This window comes from Eubalaena glacialis, chromosome 2 (genome assembly GCF_028564815.1).
Source record: "Eubalaena glacialis isolate mEubGla1 chromosome 2, mEubGla1.1.hap2.+ XY, whole genome shotgun sequence".
Classification (NCBI taxonomy): domain Eukaryota; kingdom Metazoa; phylum Chordata; class Mammalia; order Artiodactyla; family Balaenidae; genus Eubalaena; species Eubalaena glacialis.
Window position 1 is genome coordinate 101,566,881 of NC_083717.1, and position 18,314 is coordinate 101,585,194.

General features: G+C 36.1%; 1 protein-coding gene across 5 annotated transcripts in view; it reads right to left on the reverse strand.

The window, feature by feature from the left end:
- The window catches only part of GALK2 (galactokinase 2), a 133,558-nt gene that overhangs the window by 80,862 nt on the left and 34,382 nt on the right, over positions 1–18,314 (reverse strand). The gene's annotated exons all lie outside the window — the stretch shown is intronic.

The window sequence follows — 18,314 nt, forward strand, 5'->3', positions numbered from 1 at the left end:
CAAAAAAGTTACAATAGTCTTGCTAAAATGCATCCCAACTCTGAAACAGTAAAACTTATAAATTGCTCAATGTGTTTCTAAGAGAGTGAACTACTAAAAATTTAATAGGGAAAGAATACTCAAAAAAGAAAATAAAAATTGTCTATAAAGACTAACTCTAAAAATCAAATTTGAGAAATAGGAAAACTTGATAAATGAAACTTTCTTATGAGTTTTCATTAAATTTTTCAAAGATACAAAATTAAACACAATCACTTCAAGGGGTGTGGGTATTTGCAAATTAGGTCAATGTACTTAGTTTTAATGGCAGGAAATACATAGTGCAACTTTGAAATGCTTCACAATGATTTATGGTGTATCTGAATCTTTCCTCAGAGCCATGGGAAGCTGGATTTCACTCTCAGCTCTCACCCTCACTTTTTTGTTGTTCCTTTCTTTTTATTTTCCTTTTTCACTTATTCATTTATTTTAATTAAAACTAAGAGCATCTACCCAGAAGTAAAAATGTGTGTGGTCAATCAGGAGCTTGGTTACCCCAGTATCTCCATCTAGTGGGCACTGAAATTATAAAGTTTATTTTATCCAACAAATTCCCAATTGGCAAGTTTATTAAGCAAAGTAATTGTGAGAAAGAGAAAAAGGAAATGCAGCAGGTATTTTCATGGGGATAGAAACATCAGTCAGCAATACCAGGAGTGTCATGTTACATCATTACACTATAACAAGTACCTTAAGCCACGGTGTTCCAATATTGCTAGGATTTGAATAGAGCTTTCCAGTGGTTTTTTTTTCCAATAATGATTTGTTACTAAACTCTAGAATCTTAAAAAATCCACTAGAAGATTTGGATCATACAAGCATGAGTTTAATTGTAATTAGGCAACTCTTCAAAAAATCATAGTCTTAAGAATTGATTTACCTCTTAGATCACAGAATCTTAGTGCTAACGGGTCCTCAAAGATTTAGGGGTCTAAATTCACTTATTTTGCCAGTGAGGAAACTGAGACCCAGAGACAGAGACTTTTAGTTATAAAACTGGAGAGTAGCAGCAGCCAGAATCAGACCCAGGTCTCTTTTTTAGTCCCATACTCTCAGAGTAAAAATAAATGCATTCTCCTAGGAGAAGATACTGCTTTCTTTGGAACAAAGTATTCATGTTATGTTTTTCTTTAACTCATTCAAATATAATACTAATAACAGGGGAAAATAATCACTTAGCAGATGATGGTAGTGATAATAATTCACGAATTTAATCCAATCCAATTAATTGCCTTCTTTATGCCACAACTTCAGGGAGAAAAATTTTTAAGGTTTACTTTTTGCCAGACTGGGTACACTTCTTTTATTCTTAACAGATTTATATGTCCTTCAATACTAAAAAGGCATCTCCATTTGCCAATTACCAGTGCCTCACCCAAGCCCTAGAAGGGCTGAATGAACCTGGGTTCATCCACCCAATGACTATGCCCTCCAAACAATATTGTTGTATTGTTGCTGCTGTTGTTGTTGTTTGGTGTTTTTAGACCTTACAGGGAAGTAAAAGCAACAATAACATGTTATAAAAGTAAAATCTGCCATACCTTTTTGATATACCATAAAGTGTCAAGTAAATAATCCTGTAGCTAGGCTCCAAGAAGTCTCTAAGAGAGAGGTAGGACTATGGTCTAAGAGGCTGGCAGTCAGACCTTATTTTATAGAGTTAAGTGGCCTGGCATATGGATCATTGTAAAGTTCTTTGAATTTCTCCAAGTGCTAAACAGATGCTAAGTTGCATTATTCATGATTCAAAAGTACATATCTTACTATCAGGAAAATATTCCTACTTACAATACAAATCAGTAACAATTTTAGTTCCCTTGAGTAAGCTTCTAAAGATACAAGGTCAAACATGTGATAGACCAGAGCCCTGGGGTTCATTTAATGAAGCAGGTGGCTTATTCCTGAGAAACTGTAAAAAACCCCTGAGTCTGTCAGGCTATTTTGTGTCCAAGTGCTTTATTTTAAAATGAAATTAAAGGGTGTAGAGTATTTTCAACTCAAGGAAGATAAAATTGAATGTACATACAATGATCTCATCCTATGTGTCTGTTTAAATATGACTACAGTGACTTTCACCCCAGAATTATTAGTTTAAAAGAAGTCAAACAGAAAACTAGTTTGAAAAGGGATGGATATGTACAACATATAATATATTAATGCTTAATATATATAGAGAGAGTTCTTATGGAATAATAAGAAGATGATTAATGAATACTCCAGGAGAAAATGAGCTGAGTAGACATACAACAGAGTCAAAAAAGAATGCAAGTGACCAATAAAAGACATGGAAATGTTATTTAATCCATCTAATAATCAAAGATATACCCATGACAGCATTTATCAGACTGGGGGAAAAAATTAAAAGATTGATAGAGTGTTAGTAAGGCTGTGGGGAAATGGACTCTCATGCAATGTTGCTGCATATTACAATTGGCCCTTGAACAACATGGGTTTGAACTGCATGGGCCCACTTATACATGGATATTTTTCAATAGTAAATACTACAGTACTACATAGTCTGTCCATAGTTGGTTGAATCCATGGATGTGAAGGAAATGGGGATAGGGAGTGTCAATTATAAGTTATATGCTGATTAACCACTGTGTCGTTCAAGGGTCACCTATAGTTGGTAAAATCTTTCTAGATGACAATTTGACAATGAATTTCAAAATTTAAAGTGATCGGGAACAAGGCAAGGATGTCCCCTCTCACCACTGCTTTTCAACATCATACTGAAGTCCTAGTGAATGCAGTAAGACAAGAAAAGGAAATGAAAGCTATACAGATTAGGAAGGAAGAAATAAAACTGTCTTAATTCACAGATGACATGATTATCTAGGTAGAAAATCAAAAAAAAAAAAAAAATCAACCCAAAAACTCCTGGAACTAACAAGCAACTACAACAAGGCTGTAGGATACAAGATTAATATACAAAAGTCAATCACTTTCCTATATATCAGCAATGAACAACTAGAATTTGAAATTTAAAACACAATACCATTTACATTAGCACACCAAAAAAACAATGAAATACTTAACTGCAAATTGAATAAAATATGTACAAGATCAATACAAGGAAAACTACAAAACTCTGAAGAACAAAATAAAAGAACTAAATAACTGGAGAGATAGTCCATGTTCATGGATAGGAAGACTCAACATTGCCAAGACATTAGTTCTTCCCAATTTGATCTACAGATTCAATGCAATCCCAGTCAAAATCCCAGCAAGTTAGTTTGTGGTTATTAACAGATTCTAAAGTTTATATGGAGAGGCAAGAGACCCAGAATAGCCAGCACAATATTGCAGGAGAGGAATAAAATTGGAGGACTGACACTATCCAACTTCAAGGCTTACTATAAAGCTACAGTAATTAAGACAATGTGGTATTGGCAAAAGAACAGTCAATTCAATCAGTGGAACAGACTAGAGAGCCCAGAAATAGACTCACATAAATATAGTCAAGTGATCTTTTGATAAAGGAGCAAAGCAATATAATGGAGCAAAGATAGTCTTTTCAACAAATGATGCTGGAACAACTGGACATCCATATGCAAAAAAAAATGAATCTAAACACACACCTTACACCTTTACAAAAACTAACTCAAAATGGATCACAGACCTAAATGCACAGCATAAAACTATAAAACTCCTAGAAGATAACACAGGAGAAAATCTAGATGACTTAGGATCTGGCAATGACTTTTTAGATACAACACTAAAAGCACAATCCATGAAAGAAAGAATTAATTACCTGGAGCTTATTAAAATCAAATATTTCTGCTCCACAAAACACAATGTCAAGAGAATAAAAAGAGAAGCCACATATTGGGAGAAAATATTTGCAAAAGAAATATCTGATAAAGGACTATTATCCAAAATATACAACAAACTCTTAAAACTCAACAATATGAAACAAATAGTCTGATTAAAAAATAGTCCTTACAGACTCCTCATCAAAGAAGATATACAGATGACAAATAAGCATATGAAAAGATGTTCCACATCACATATCATTGGGGAAATGCAAATTAAAACGGCAATGAAATACCTATATACAGCTATTAAAAAGGCCAAAATCCAGAATTCCAAATGCTGGCAAGGTTGTGGAGCAACAGGAACACTCATTCATTGATGGTGAAAATGCAAAGTGGTACAGCTACTTTGGAAGACAGTTTGGCCGTTTCTTTCAAAATTAAACATACTCTTAACATACATCCCAGCAATTGCACTCTTTGGAATTTACCCAAAGGAGTTAAAAACTTATGTCTACACAAAAACTGGCACATGCATTTTATAGGAGCTTTATTCATAACTGACAAAACTTGGAAGCAACCATGATGTCCTTCAGTAGGTAAAGGGATAAACTGTGTCTATCTACTAACAGACAATGGACTATTACTCAGCACTAAAAAGAAATGAGTTATCAAGATATGAAAAGACATGGAGGGAACTTAAATGCATATCACCAAATGAAAGAAGCCAATCAAAAAAGGTTACATACTGTATGATTGTAACTGTATGACATTCTGGAAAGGACAAAACTATGGAGACAGTAAAAAAGATCAATTGTCACCAGGGATTAGGGAGGAGAGAGGGAGGAACAGGCAGAACATAGAGGATTTTTAGGGCTATGAAACTACTCTGTATGATGGTAGATACATGTCATTATATAAATTTGTCCAAACCCATAGACTGTACAACATCAAGAGTGAACCATAATATAAAAGGTGATTATAATGTGTCAACGTAGGTTCATCAGTTGTAACTAATGTACCTCTGATGGAGGATGTTGATAATGAGAGAGGCTATGCATGTGTGGAGGCAAGGGGTATATGGAAAATCTCTATACCTTCTGGTCAATTTTGCTGTGAAGCCAAAACTGCTCTAAAAAATGAAGTTTATTTATTATTAAAATGAGAATGTCTTTAACCCAATAATTCTATGTCCTGGGATTTATGCTAACGAAAGAACTGATCAAGTGTGAAAAAAAAATTGTGTGCATGAATATGCATCAGAGTCTTTTTTATAATAGTGGAAAATTGGACACAACCTAAATTTCCATCATAGAAGTCTAGTTAAATAAATTACAGTATATCCTTGTAAAGATGAGTATCAAAATATTTCCAATTACAAGGCCAAATGAATTATGGTATAACCATATAATATTAAACAAGAAAGCCATTAAAAAGACTCTACATTAGAAAGATTATGTTTGTACGCTGATATGGAATAATTCTCAATTTATATTTTTAAGTAAAAGCAAATATATATATATATTTTCCCCTGTATTTACACACATAAAATGTTCCTATGTATATCACCAAAAGGGAAAACATATGTATATATTACAGTGGATAGAGTATTTCTGGAGGATTCATAAAAAAATCTTTAACAGTGGTTGGCTCTGAGATTGAAGGAAGTCTTACTTTTTTTTAAAGTATAAGACACAGGGAAAAGTACATAAAGCATAAAATAAAGCTCAATAATCTGTCACAAAGAGAATGCCCATATAACAACCAGCAAGGTCAAGAAAGGAGTACTGCCAGCACTCTAGAGAGTCCCTTCATGTCCCCACCTAATCATTTCTCTTCCCTAATTCCCAAATGTAGCCACCATACTGAATTCTATTTCTAATTTGCTGAAGGTTTTTTTTTTAATCATGAACAAATGTTAAATTTTATCAAATGCTTTCCTTTATCAAGATTACCACATTTTATTGTCACATGGTAAATTACATCAATTTCAGTTAATAAATCAAACTTGAAATTCTGGGAATAAACTCAACTTGGCCATGATATATTATCCTATTATATTACTGGATTAAATTTGCTAATGATATTGTTTAGAATTGTTTGCATCTAAGTTCATGGGAAAGATTGACCTGTACTTTCCTTTTCTTGTAATGTCCTTGTCAGATTTGGTATCAAGGTAGCACATTTGCTTTGATCTCAAGGTTATATTGGCCTTATAAAGGAAGTTGGGAAATGTTCTCTCTTTTCATATTCTTTGGAAGAATTTGTATATGCTACTTTTGTGTGATGTTCCTATTTTTATGTTAATCCAATATCCCCAACTAAATTGTAAACGAATTAAATCTAAGGACTATACCTAGGGTTTTCTGTATCCTAAGCATCCAACCCTTCACTTTGGATATAGCAGGATTTGAGAAAATAATCATTATCTTGCCAAAGAGTATAAAATCTGTCAACCTATAGAAAAACATTCAATTCACACTATTAGGCATAAACATGAAAAATTATAATTCACTTCCATCTATTTTAGGACACCAGAAAGATCACAGAATGTTAGGGCTGGACCCGTCTCCTGTGTGCTCCCTATGTTTGCAATACTGATTACATTACACCATAGGTAACAGCATGGTTGAGTGGAAAATGCATCTACTTTGAATCAAATCTACCTGAGCTGGAATCCAGATAACTCCATTCACAAGCAATTTGTCTTTGGTCACATTATATAAATTCTCTGAGCCTCAATATTTTCCTCTGCAAAACTGAAATAATAAAACTTGCTTTACAAAGCAAGGTTAGAGATGATGTATATAAGACATCTAGGTACTTAATGAAAAGGGGGGGCATTACTCTCACACAAATTCTAGCACAACTTTAAGTCCATATTTTTCTGTAGCAACCTCCAAATCTTTGTGTCTCCAGAACATGCCTTAAATAGTCTTCATTAGTTAACCTTTTCCCTTGAGTTACTTTGCATTTGTCTATAATAGATAGATACAGTTTGTATCTACAGATACAGCTTGTCTCCTTACTGCTCCCATGGCCACCAATACACTTAAAAAAACTCCATGCAGTTACAAACTCTTCCGTGACTAATTTATTTTCCTACCTTACCTATTTTCTTGCTAAACTCTTCCCCTAAACTTTTCCAAAATATCCTATCAGGAAGGTCAGAGAACTGGAAGTATTTGGCAAATGTAACTGATTCACCCCTGTGAATTTAAAGAAACAGCTGCTCTTACTCTTATTTTAGAAACAGAAATTGAGGCATGGGGAGTGTTCGTCCAAGTTACAGAGCAAATTGGTCCCAAAGGGGGATAAGGTCTAGAGAGCTTTTCATTGTCCTGCTTACTCTATCACATATTAGTCTGGGGGTCAGCATAGGGTTAAATGTTGATCAATTGGCTACTATCATCAATATGAAACTTAAATGCATAGAAATAGATGACAAACCCCTCTGAATTGGGGGGATTATTTACCCTTGTATTTTTATTGTTTATCTTTTAACTGCATATAATAAAGGTAGAAGGTAAGGGCTATGCACATACGTGGTGTATTAATACACCTGCATTGGTCCAGTTAATTCTTAAAATACTGAATAATGTTTAACTCACTGCTGTGAGTGCAGTGTGCAAGCCAAAGTTTGGAGGCATCAAAACATGGTGACCTAATAATGATAAGAATCTAAGAATCACAACAAAATTTCATAACACAACCAGGCATGCATATGAATTTTCAGCAGTAATGGTTTCATTTGAAACCACTCGGAAACAGTGACCCATATTCCTCCAAACTGCTTCTCCCTAATTAGTCTTGTTTGCCTTCATTTATGCTAAAGGTAAACATGCATTTAGCCTAAGAAAGGAAATGGAAAAAAAACAGAGGTGACCTAAACAACCTCTGTGAAGCAAGGCTTCTAAATCTGCAATCAAATAGCTTAGTCACATCATCCAAGTGAGGCCAAATCACTCAAAATCATTAAATAAAAGATTCCATTTCCAATCCTACTCCTAAAAAAGAATATAACCAGAGATACAAACACCATCCCCCATAACTGAAAGAAACTTGGTTCTTTTTTATTGATAATACCATGTGAATGGTTTTATATTCACTAATTAACGATAGTAACCTAAAATTTCAAACATTTTTAAACACAGGCCACCCAGTACTCACACTAAGCCCTCCTGGTTTTTGTACCAGTGAGCACGTGGCTTCAGTCCATGTTCAACACTTAATTAAGAGATTCTTTTCGAAGACTGTACTCTGGATTTACCATCTTCTCAGAGGCCAGGCTGCTGCAGTTCATTAGCAGTCAACATCTGGCTGGAATGTTTTAAACTACTATTTTTCTTAACCATTATATGGATGAGGTTTCGTTATTCTAAGCAAACTGAAACAATGTCTTTGTATGGACGTCTAAACATAATAATTAGTGACAGTGCAAATTGTTTTCTGATTTTTCTTATACTGTGTAGCAAAGTGCCATTAAAATCTTTACATCGTAGTTTAAACCTTTGTATAATTGCGAGAGTCTTTTCATTTTGTAATGTAGACCATGCCTTTACTTTTTAAGCACAAGGTCTCTTTCTGAAGGCCAAGAAATATTTAACTCAAATGTAGCTATATGCAAAGAAAAATTATCTTTAAACTTTCTCAAGGAAACAGGCCTTATAAACTTATAAAATAAAAACTTGGACATATTTGGCACAGAAGTTTGGACATTCCTGTTACTCTGCTTCTGAACCTCAAAGGTCCCTTGCACAGTATGGATTTCAAACTTCAAAAACCCTCCTCTGAAAATAGTATCAACCCATGTCTACACAACTAATTTGCCCCTGAAATTAAGTTAACTGAATCTGTTCAGGGACTTAAGCAACTAGAAACATCCCTGTAGTCAAATAAGTTTTTAAAAGGAATTTCATGAGGCTGCATAAGAATTTCTAGGCCTCAGCTGACACATATTTATAAGTCTGGCTCAGAGAACTGTTATAATGCACTTATGGGTTCACTCTGCCTGAAATGCCCTTGGGCCCCTCCCAGTACTTTGTGTCAAGACACAGCCTTCCTTTCCTTTAAAATTTTTTTAGTACTCACCACTTACTTAAAATCTTCCTCGTTTAACTTTACAAAGGAGCCACTCTTACAACCCTATTTCGCATTTAAGTATAAAATATTTCACACCTTGGATGAGATAGATACTTAAGTTATTAAGTCTTCCGTTAGTATTCCACTATGTGTATTTATGTTCCGTAATGGCATTGACCATTCCTTTTCTTTTCTTTTTCTTTTTTAAAAACTTGTTTCCTCCCTTGCCAGGATAACGTAGGGTGTGGCAGTCCCAGCTGAAAGAACTGAAATCAATGTAAATCCTATCTTGCTATCCTCAGCTCAGACCCCTCCAAAGGCTTCGTTAGGCTTGGAATGAAATCCAGAGAAGACTCTGCACAATGTGGCCTCTAACCACCACTCTCAGCTCACCTTCCACCACTCTGCCCTCTCCCCACCTCACCACATCCCATCCTCACAGGCCTCTGCTATTCCTGGAACGTGACAAGCAGCCTTTCACCTTAGGTCTCTGGCATTTACTGTTCCTTCTGCCTCCATTCTCTGCTCACTCCCTCAGGTCTCTCTTCAAATGTCTCCTCCTTAGAGAGGACTTCTCCTACCTCCCCATCTAAAATAGCAGTTTCCCCTTTCCACAGCCTGTTTTTCTTCCTACCTCTAGCAGATATCATCTTATATATTTATGTGTATAGCTGTTCATTATCTCCCACCATCACCACAACCACCAGCAGGTAAGTTCCATGAAAGCAGGGGCTTCGCAGATTTTATTCACAGTTGGTGCCTAGAACAATACCTGGCATGTGGTAGGTGTTCAGTAAATGTCACTGAATGGCTGCTTCCAAGATCCCAGCAGAGGGAAGAATTTGTGGGTAGAAGCCAACCAAATACACTTTCCTATCCAAGGCTAGCCTTTAGAGTTGCAACCTGTTTCCCAAGCCAGCCAGCTGTCTCTAAGATCCGTAAGAGGAATTTGGTCCTTTCTTCTTGGCCTCCAAGGACAACTCCAAGAACACAGAGAAACAACACATAAGTCCACAGCAACCTGAATCCTGAACTAGTGAAGTAGGGGCATACCTTACAGAATCCTCCCCAACTAACATTTTGCTGATAGAACATCTCTTGGGTTTTGATACTCAGACTGCAGAGACTTTATATGTCTCTCAGTACAATACTTTTTGAAAGGTGTTTATTTAAGAAAAAAATATACTTATATCCCCAAACCTAAATACAACTGTTGGGCTGCACCCCACAGGCCTACAAGGTCTGTGCTTGCCCAGATTCAAGACTGAAGAAAGAGCCCAGAGTCAGCAACAGAGACATCAACAGCTTAATGGATGGGGGAGCTTACAAGTCCGAAGCAGGGTCCTGGAGCGACACCCTACCATGTGCAGGGGATTGTGGCAGCAGTCTTCGCTCCCGGGGCGGGGCGGGGAAGGGGAGACTACAAGTTATAGGGGAATTGATGTCAGGTGGGCTCATTAGTCACCAGGGAAACCAGTAGAAGGGCAAGCCCCTCACCACTCCTTTGATAACAACAATCATCAGCTGGGGCGTGGGGCATGTATGTAGGAAGGTCAGTCATGTGCAGGAAGGTCAGTCATGTGGGTTTAGGTGAAGCAGGGACTGGTCAGGCAGGGGACGTACAGAGAACAAGAGAACAGCCATCTTGAGTGGCCTGACCATACAACATTGGTAATAAAATAGTGTGTGCAATACTGGGATACCAGGAGTCCACAGAGAAGACACAGTGCACTACTATGCAAACTTGTTAACAACCATATTAATTGTTTGATGTTCAAGAAAACTGTTTTAAGTATTTTTCATTGTATTTCTAAGTTACTTATTTAGTGGAATTTTTTACTGTGTTTTTGTAAGACTGTAGGACATTAGAGGTTCTGAGTTGAAGAGCAATGCATTATAATTCTTCCTATTTAAAATAATAAGAAATAGGCCTCCACTTAATGATTTTGTGCAGAACATCTAATTTTTGTAATGGATTCCTGCCGTTAAGTGAAAGATGCCTGTATTTTCTTGGATTCTTAGATTCACCCAAAACCCATCAACAAGCCTCTCCCCAGGCCTTTCTGATTTGGTCAAACTCCAGCAGCTCATCTGTTCTCAATCTCTAACTTTGACTCATTGAATCTCTTCTCATGTCTTCATCTTCCAGTTCCCCCAAAGGCAGTCATTCGGGTCATCCACTGCCCCTCTTACCTTTCATTTCATTCACCCCTTCTCTCTATTCTTTTCTTAATATTTACCAAAAGAATATATGCACATAATCTAAAAGATCAAAGGAGCTAAAAGGCTGACATCAACAAAAGCAATCCCTAGCTCTCACCCTCATCCCCAATGCAGTGTGCCAAGAGTCAAACACTTTCAACTAGCTCTTGCTTTAAATTATCAAATAATCTGAGTAAAATACTATCTCCTAGGTACTCCATGTTAAATTTCACCTACTGCCTTCTTATTATGGTAAAGGAGAATTTTAACTGTCTTACACTCACCTTTCACCCAATCTTTCCCCACAAATTTATGCTGAAAAAGTTTGGTTAAATCCATATTCAACACATTCAAACATGTCAGATTTATCAATTCTTTATTTTCCTGATAAGATTTATCAATTCCATTTTTTCCCTCCCTCTTCAGGTTCTAATCTGCACAGAGTGTTTTCTAAGCTTCTGGGTGTCATGGATGTTATGTTGCGATTTCTCATCACCAGTGTTCTATAAATACCCAACTGCTCTCTGCTGTATTAGATTTCCCATCTCCAAGTTCCCATGTCATCTTCTTTCTTGGTTTACTCCCTAGTTTTGGTGGATTATGTGCTGTAGACTTTTAGATTTTGCATGTTTGAGATTATTTTATTCTATCCTTAAACTTGATCAATTCATTTATTCTAAGCTAAAATTCATTCATATTTTGAAGACATTACTTTGTTGCCTTCTATCTTCCAAAGCTATTTTTAATAAAGTAATTTTCATTCCTGTTCCTTTGATTGTGATCTCTCCCTTCTTTTCTCGTGCTCTCTCAATCAGCTTTTAGTGTTTTCTACTAATATTCAAGTTTCAAAATTCCCAGACGATATACTTTGGGTTGTTTTTCTTCTTTTTTTAAATTAAATTTTTTTGATTTTTAAAATTTTTTTCTTTTTTTAAATTAAAAAAATTTTTTTAACTGAGGTACAATTTGGTTTATTTTTTTTGCATTATTATGCTGAATACCCAATGAGCACCTTTCAAACTGAGAACACATGTTTTCATTTTGGCAAAATGTTATTCTAAAAAATAATTTTCTGGGAATTCCCTGGCAGTCCAGTAGTTAGGACTTGGCACTTTCACTGCCATGGTCTGGGTTCAATCCCTGGTCGGGGAACTAAGATCCCACAAGCCAAGGCAAAAATAATAATAATAATATTATTATTATTATTATATAATTAATATAATAATATTATTATTCTAATGACTGTTTACTCTGTTTCTCCTTGTATTTCTGGAATTTATCTATAAGTTTTCCTACTTTTCTCTCTCTTACTGTCCATCTCTTTTTTTTCCTACTTTATCAGCATTCTTCCTATCTTTTTACTGAACTTTTTATTTAAGCTATCATATTTTTAATATCCAAAAGTTCTTTCTTATTGTTTGTTCCTGTTTTTAAAGCAACATTCTTTTTTCAACATTTCCTTTTATCTCTCTGAGGACACCATGACTTCTTTGAAGGATTTTTCTGCTCTCAGCATTGTCTGTTTCATCTGAGTTCCTTTTTTCTTTGTTTACTTCATGTTGGAGGCTTTCTTCCAAAGTCCGACTATCTTTTGATGCCCTATCATCTTTAAGAGTGAGTCACTAAAAAGCTGATTAAAAGCTTTGTAAATGGGCTTCTGATATGGTCATAGGGTAGCTGGAGAATTTTTGTGGAAGGGGGTCACCAAACATCAGTATCTATGGGTCTTTTCTCTAGGATGGTTCAATTTCCTCTGAGAAGGATCTTCCAATATTCCTGGTGGGGTGTGCAGTGGTGAGGCTGCAGTATGCCAGAGTTGACCAGAGGAAGGGAGTTGCACTGTTCAGATGCAGAATGCCCTTTAATCCCCCAGTTTTCAATTCTATTCTGGTCCTGCCTTTCTCAGTGCTCAGTGTCCCCAAGTCCAGATAATCTTTGTTTCCCCAGAGACTCCTGCAAAGATGGGGGGAAAAGGTCTCCTTATTTAGCCAGGTAAGAGTGGACTCTGAGGGTCTAACTGCTCCTCATAAAGACTTTCAAATAAATTCCCACCCCCCATGTCACCCTGCTTCCTATGATACCCAGTGCCTCTAATTCCTAAGCTTTTCCAGAGAGCTGTGAGTCAGCTTGCTTTCCATCTGCACCTCCCTCCACAGGCACTTGGCTCTGATCTTTCTACTCTGCGAAGTCATGCACCATCCTTCCACCCACTTTCCATCTTTGTATCGTGTGGTTTAGGGTTATTTATGTCTCCTTGATTTATCAAAGATGGAGCTTCTTTTCTTGTTTTCCCTATTGTTTGGGGATGATTTTTTGAGAAAAGAACAATGAATGAGAGGTGAAGAAAGAGTAGATGTATCTTTATTCTGTCATTTTGAAACCAGAAGTCTCTAGCTTTTTCTATTTCATAGGTCTTTTATCACATCATACTCTTCTGTCAGTTACATTTTGATTCATAATTTGTCTTCCAGACTTTCTGGGTAACTAGCCATCTTATTTTACTGGTTTCAGACATGCAACATTTAGTTTATTAGTAAATTAACAAGATCCACATCTATTTATCATATCCCATTTGCAGTAATTGTTGTCTGCAATTGAATCGGGTACTGAATTTACATATAATTGGGAGGGGATTATTTATCATTTGGAAGGGCATTAGTTACCAATGTCTCGCAGGACATTTTCTTATCAGATAGGCGGGCTATTCTCTGCTTGCCTTCCTGTCCCTCCATTCTCACACTTCTCTGTACCCCAGGAGACTGACTTCTGTGAACAACTCCCCTAGCCCATCGCCATTCACTGCCATTCCCACCCATCTCACTCTCCCTACCTCGACGCATTTCTGGCAACATCACTCTATAGCCGCAGCTCCTGAAGTATAATGGCTTCTGGCTTAGAAAGTGAACTCTTCCTAGTTGGTTCTCTTGATCCTGGCCACACCTCTGTAAATAGTCTAGTAAACTCCTTTCAGTTATACCCTGTGTGCCATTTGTTTCCTATGGAGACACTGACTGATACTGTACATCAGCAAAAAAAAAAAAAAAAAAGATTTTGAACTAGCTCATCTCTAAAGTCCCTTGAGTCTCGTGTTCTATGATTTTTATGAGTCAAGTATACAGTTGGCACTTAACTAAAGACTTTGGACAAATTAGGGGCTTCCTTTCAGTCAAGATTCTATCTTACTACAGCAAAGAAACTCTCCAAACAATTATGCTCAGCCCCTAGAAAATATAAGAATTGTCAGTACAACTTAGACTAGCATGGAAAACTAGGATATACATATTGTTCCCTTTAGGCAATGGAGTCAGATAGTTCCGGTAAAGTACATTTGTTTTTGTTTTTGTTTTTTAATTTCTAAAAAATTGAGGTATAATTGGCATATATTATATTAGTTTTAGGTGTACGACATAATGATTCAATATTTGTATATATTATGAAATGAAATCACCACAAGTTTGGTTAATATCCATCACCATACATGGTTACACAATTTTCTTTTCTTGTGAGGAGAACTTTTAAGTTTTACTCTCTTAGAAACTTTCAAATATACAATACAGTACTATTAACTATAGTCACCATGCTATACATTACATCCCCATAACTTATTTATTTCATAACTGGAAGTTTGTACCTTTTGACTCCCTTCACCCATTTTGCCCGCCCCTCACCCCACACCTCTAGTAACCACTAATCTGTTCGCTGTATCTATGAGCTTGGTTTATTTATTTTTATTTAGATACCACATAAAAGTGAAATCATACAGTATTTGTCTTTCTCTGTCTGGCTTATTTCACTTAGCATAATGCCCTCAAGGCCCATCCATGTTGTCACAAATGGCAAGATTTCATTCTTTTTAATGGCTAAATAATATTCCATTGTATATATATACACCACATCATCTTTACCCATTCATCCATCAATGCTCATAGGCCATTTCCCTATCTTGGTTGTTGTAAAAAAGGTTGCAGTGTACATGGAGATGCATATATCTTTTTGAGTCAGTGTTTTCGTTTTCTTCAAATAAATACAATGCCCAGAATTGGAATTGCTGGATCATATGACAGTTCTATTTTTAATTTTTTTGAGGAACCTCCATACTGTTTTCACAGTGGCTGTATACAAATTTACATTCCCACCAACAGTGTGTAAGGGTTCCCTTTTCTCCACATCCTCACCAACACTTATTATTTCTTGTCCTTTTTATCATAGCCATTCTAACAGATATGAGGTGATACTGCATTGTGGTTTTGATTTGCATTTCCCTGATGATTAGTGAGTTTGAGTATCTTTTCATGTGCCTTTTGGCCATCTGTATGTCTTCTTGGGGAAACTATCTATTCAGATCCTCTGCCCATTTGTTAATTGGATTATTTGGGTTTTTTGCTATTGAGTTGTATGTGTTCTTTATATATTTTAGATATTGACCCCTCGTCAGATATATTATTTACAAATATTTTCTCCATTCAGTAGCTTGCCTTTCCATTTTGTTGATGGTTTCCTTTGCTGTGCAGAAGTTTTTAAGTTTGATTTCATTCTAATTGTTTTTTGTTTGTTTGTTTTTGTTTTGTCTTGTTTGCTTTTGTTGTCTTTGCTTTTGGTGTCAAATCCAAAAAAAATCATCACCAAGACCAATGTCAAGGAGATTACCACCTACGTTTTCTTCTGGTTATGGTTTCAGGTCTTACATTCACCTCTTTAATGCATTTTGATTTAATTTTTGTGTATGGTATAGGATAGTGGTCCAGTTTTGTTCTTCTGAATGTGACATCTAGTTTTTCAAACACCATTTACTGAAGAGACTGTCCTTTACCCATTATGTATTCTTGGCTCCTCTGTTGTAAATTAATTGACTGTATATGCATGGGTTTATTTCTGGGCTCTCTATTCTGTTCCATTGATCTATGTGTCTGTTTTTGCTATTTTTGACTTTGAAACACAGAGACAGCCAGAATTAATTCCAAAGGTTCAATGTTTCTTTTTCTTTATCTTTTCTTCCTTTCCCTTAGATATTCTACCATCAGAAAGCCAGAAAAATGCAAAAAATAAGTCTCACCAATCCTCCCTTTAAAAAGAAATGAATTCCTTGACCTCAGCCCCAACCACAAACACCAGATTATCTCTTGTTCCAGGCGTATCTAGACTTTTTGTATCCACTGAAATTTTCTACTTTCTCACCTCTCATAAACCCTTCAATCCATTCCTATTTTAAACTGCTCTTGCCAAAGTTTTCTTCAACTTCTTTGATGCTGAATTCAATGGATATTTCTTATCCTCATCTTACTTAACCTCTCAGCAGCATTTGACACCACTGCTACTCCTTTCATGAAATATTCTTTTGTCTTTGCTGTTGCCCATCCTTTCTAGTTTTCCTCCTATCTGATTACTCCTCAGTCTCTTCAGGTAGACATCTCTTCCTCTGTTCATCCCTCCAATGTTCATGCTTGTGGAACTTGTCTTATTCTTCCTTATCTTTGTGCCTACATTCTTCCACTGGATGTTCTCCTCCACTCCTATGGCTTCAAAAATCAATTATATACTAATGACTCTCAAATGGACCATCTCAAGTCCAAATATTACTCCTGGCTTTCAGAGATACTGTTTGTAACTAAATAGTATAACTCCATCAGTGTGCCCACAAATTCCTCATACTCAATATTTTGCCTTCCCCTCAAACCTATTTTTTCATCTACATTCCTTATCCCAGTGAATCACACCAAGCCAGAGACCTGGGTATAATCCTTGACTCTTTGCTGTCCCACATCCAATCAACAATCGAGTCTTATTGATTCTGTCTGAGATGTACCTTAAATCTATCATCTAATTCTCTCCCCATTATCACTGCCACTTCCCTAGAAGTGGCATCTCTCTACTGCTAATACAGTTACCCTCAAATCTAAATGTTATAATAGAGCCAGGGTGGTCTTTTTAAAATATAGATATGATTGTGTTATCCTCTTCCTGAAAGCTGCAATGGTTTTACAAACTGCTATCCAGATAAAGCCCAAATTCCTCAACACTGGTTTACAAGGCCCAGCATCTGGTCTCCTACCCTGTCATTCAAATTAGTACATGCTTCAGCTAAATTAAGCCTCTTATATTTCCTCCAACAAGCCATGATCACTCTTACTCTAGATATTTTCACATGATATTTCCTCCACCTGAAACATGCCTATCCAATGTTATCAGTGTTATCATGCTATCAGTATTTCTTGACTAACATCTATTAATCCCTATCTCAGCTTAGATGTCCTATGTGCTCTAAATGTGGATTAGATCTGCTCCCATAGCACATGACTTATCCACTTATCATACTCTCTTACAGTTGCCTACTGACTTGTCTCTATTCCCCTCTTTAGATCATAAGTACTATGAGGGTTAAAACTATACCTATTGTATCACCAATGCCTTGAACATTAGCTGGCACAAAGTAGTCACTAGATAAGTAATGGCTGAATGATGAACAAATGAATAAACAAATAAACCATCAGATTAAACACAGTGCCAGTGGAAGCAGATTTTACATAAGGACTTATTTTCCCTTACTTTCTCTCTTCTCAAAAAACAAGTAACAACAAGTAAGGTACCCTACCTCCAAATGAGCCATTGCTTACAAAGGACTAATTCCTGTATAGTTACACATGACAGCTAAAGAGAATTCTATCTGAGCCTTTGCTTTCTCCTTCATTTTTCTTTTCTCTTACATACAAAATTTTCAAAGTGAAAGTTTAAGCAGTCTGAAGACTAAAGCATGTGGCTGACTTTCTCTTGATCTGCCTGATGCCGTCTATATTCCTAAAACATCTGTAAACTTGGTAGTGTATGTACATGAGATAAAAAAGAACCTATGACAATATTTTATTTGAACCAGAATGCCAAAACATTAATTAAAGCTGAGCACACCTGCTCTGAACTGCAAAGTCAGAGATTTATGTGAACTTGTAAAGTTGAGGCTTTCTGACCTATTGTAGGATTTATGTCTTCTTTAAATAAGTATTTCCTCTTTGCAATGCAATATTTTTTTTAAAAGTTTGTTTCAGTGACTAAGCTGCTGGCATAAACAGATATGCTGTTCAGTTCCTTTATTTCCTGGTCTTTACCCTTTTTACCCACTGCTTGTCAAGTGTTTACCTGAAGGTTCTGGGTGAAAATAAGTAGGCCCAATTAAGAAGCCTAGAATTTCTTTCTCTAAAGTTAATTTGTTAATGAGGTGATCTAAAAAGATAACCAGGGGCTTCC